This window comes from Triticum aestivum, chromosome 2B, assembly GCF_018294505.1.
Source record: "Triticum aestivum cultivar Chinese Spring chromosome 2B, IWGSC CS RefSeq v2.1, whole genome shotgun sequence".
In the NCBI taxonomy this organism is placed as follows: domain Eukaryota; kingdom Viridiplantae; phylum Streptophyta; class Magnoliopsida; order Poales; family Poaceae; genus Triticum; species Triticum aestivum.
This window is the reverse complement of record NC_057798.1, coordinates 782,882,306-782,885,851: the sequence shown is the minus strand read 5'-3', so window position 1 is coordinate 782,885,851 and position 3,546 is coordinate 782,882,306.

Genomic DNA, 3,546 nt, shown 5'->3' with positions numbered 1-3,546 from the left:
GGTGGGAGAGACGGGTTCTTGCAGGTGCATCTGCGGGTGAAAAAGAGGGCGGGCGCGAGGATGGAAACATGGGAGGGGAGGGCGATCGAGGACGGAGAGAGGGCGGCCTAAAAGTGAACTCCGGTGGATCGATGACGATGGACGTGCTAGTGCCAGGAAATTTCCTGTAGGCAAGGCTTACAGAAATGGAAAGGCGCGTTTGCTACTCTTGAAGAGCATTGGGGGCCAAGGAATCGTGACGGCCGACCAGTGCTGCACTTCACTCCCAACAATCCCTCTCGTTCGCCCCTGATCTCCGACCTCTGCAATGGCGAGGTGTTTCGTGGCGATTTGTTCACGATGTCGAGGTGTTGCGGTAGCGGCAGCGTGTCCACGACAGCTTGGTCCAATCTGCTTATAAGAGGTGGGAGGTGCACGACGGTTCGAATGAAAATCCTGCTCGTCTTTGGTCGGAGCTGGCGGAGACGATCACCATGAGACTACCACCCTTTTATTTAGGGCCGATGGAACAGATATCAAACATGGCATTGTGTTTGTTCCATCGAGACATCTTAAAAGTTCCTCTCCAATTTCAACCAAACATGGCATGTGTTGACTGTTGACCGTGTACAATTTATGTCTGAATCTAGTCCCTCACTCATCTCACCAAAAAAGCCGTCGCTTATCCGCTACCTTGACTGAGAACAGAGGCTAAGAAAAGCTACATTTGTACATGGATTTCCCGTGATTGATTTTGAGAAACGCTAATGACACCATGCAGCAACTACAAATCCCAGGGGTTGCAACATACGTACCTTTATAGAAGCAAACATCATAGATCCTGAAGGTAGCTGGCTAGCCAGCTACCTCGAGCATGATTGGTTTGCTATCAATATTTTGCTAGCCAAATGTTGGCATTCTCAAATATTGACAATCTTATGTGAGATAGGAAGACGATTTAGTAACTAAACAATTAGTATCCAATATTTGGCACAATGCCAAACATTGACATGCTAATTATTGGCACCAAATCAATTATGCTCCATCCATCGACATCCTACTGCATACTATACCAACCTATAGTCTACAGACTGAAACGTCTAGAAATTTAAACTGAATTTCCAATATACCTTTTGATCCATGCCAACCACAAAGCTTATATCACGTGAAGAGAAGAAGAAAAAATGATTCCGTACGAGAGTATTTTTCCATAATCTAAATGTTTGGTTGTGCAGGAACTCTAATGAAGTAAAATTAACTAGCATGGGCACTAGGGCATTCCAGGGATTCGCATGTCCTTGATGGTGTTGAACTCGACGACATGGCCGCACGACCTGGTGATAATCGTGTTTGGTAAATTCATACTAGCACATGTACATGTACTATGTAGAAGACCGTGCTTAGCACCGTAGTGCTCAGTCGAGCAGTTCCGGACTGGTCAGCTGAAATAACGCAGACAAACAAGTACAAAATGTTAGTGCAACGCGAATGCACTTTGTGATTGTGGGCAGGTCGGCTGCATCTGTTTGTGTACAAGATTAGAGTTGCGCAAAGCTCTTTTTACCGGAGCTGGTACCTACAGGTTAGCTAGGTATCCATCGTTCATTGACTACGTCAAGATTCGTGTGACTGCCACGCATTAATTTTCAATTTTTGCTATACAGTATCTATACCTGGCCAAATACAGTGAATAGACCCTACTGAAACTATTGTTTAATCAGATGTATGCATGCTCCTCCCTCTCTTACGTACAATAGTACACATGCATGACAGCAAAAGTACTGGTGCAGTCTCTTTCCTTTTTTACACAACAAATTCATCTTTTTATTTCATCTTTTTAAATTTGAATCATTTATATCTTTTAAATAAAAAACAACTTTGAATTTTTTTATATATTTGAACTCCTGGCGTGGAGATCTTTAAAACAAGGTCAATATTGAATATATTTTGTCTACTTTGAGTTTTATTATTTCAATCATATTTCCAGTTCAGTTATATATTGATCAGTGAAATCTGTTAAGTTAGTGAAATATGCCTGCTAAATTGGGTGAAATCATTCATTCAAATTATTGAAACCAACTGTTTTGAAATGAGTTAAATATAACTTTTGAAACGAGTGAAATACGTTTATTTGAATGAGTGAAATCTGATTTTTGAAATGAATGAAACATGTTTGTTAAAATGAGTGAAATGCATTTTTGAATGAGCGGAATCTGGTTTTTTGAAATGAGTGAAACATGTCTGTTAAAATGAATGAAATCACTTGTTGAAAATTAGTTTTTGAAAGAACTGCAGTCTATTTCTTGAAAAAAGTAGAGTGAAATTACTTTTTGAAATAATTTTGAAACTGACGTGTTTCCAAATTGAAATAACAAAGAAATGCATCTGTGAAATAATTGAAATCAATTTAAAAATTGTGAAATAGATTGTTTCAAAGAGAGAAGCGGAATTTTTGAAGTGAGTGAAATACGTCTGGATTTTTTTTTGAAATGTTTTTAGAAAAAACTGAAAGTGGATTCTTGAATTGAGTGAAATTTTTTGTGAATCTATTTTTTGAAATAGTTGAAGTAAATATGATGTTTGGAGCCGTTTAGAACAAGACCAATGAGTGAAATGCGTTTTCATTTTTTGTGAAATTATTTTTTGGAATGAGTGAAACATGTGTTTTTGAAATGGGGTGAAGGGTTTGTAGTGAAATCAGTTTGTGTCAAAATAGTGTTTCTACAAAAAGTATTTTGAAAAAGTCAAATATGTTATGGAATTATTGAAATATATTAGCTCATTTGTTTTGAAACAGTGGAGACTTATCCAAAGTAAATGAAATACTATTTTGAAAAAGTGTAGTACGTCTGAAATAATTGAAATGGTTGTAAGAAAAAGTGAAACCGGATTCTTGAACCGAGTGAAATAATTTGTGAATCTTTTATATGAAACGATTGCTTGAAATTATTCAAAATATTTTTTTAAAATAAATGAAATCAGAATTTCAACTGACTGAAATAGTTGAAGTGAAATAAATCGATTGAAACATTGAAATTCAAATGTGTTTGAAATACATTCAAGATTGATTTTGTTTTAAAGGTCTGAACGCCACGAGTTCATATATATAAAAAGTTTCAATAATAAAATTATGGTTTAAAAGATATGGACAAGTTAAATTAGCAAAGCTGAAATAAAAGTATGGATTTATTGTGTAAGGGAAGAGAGAAGAGAGCTGTCACATTCTTGACATACATGCACGCGGATGACATCACGTGATGGGCTGGGGTGGTGAAATACAAACATTTAGTAAATATGAGCAAATAGCGTTATACTGCATGTTATATAAACTACAGTGTGCGGTGGTGTGAGGTGATTGGCTGGAGCTATGCCAGTAGCGGTAAAAAAACTTAGTCGAGTCAGTTGTAGCATTTGTTGCTCAACTCAGTTACAGTTACCTGAGAACTGTGTGTCTTTCTGCTTACTCTGTCCTCCTCTGTTTTGTGTGTGCCTCAACTGAACCACCTCGTGTGCATTTGTGTGCGCCGGCGAGAAGTGAGACGGGGGAGGTCCATAAGAGCATCTCCA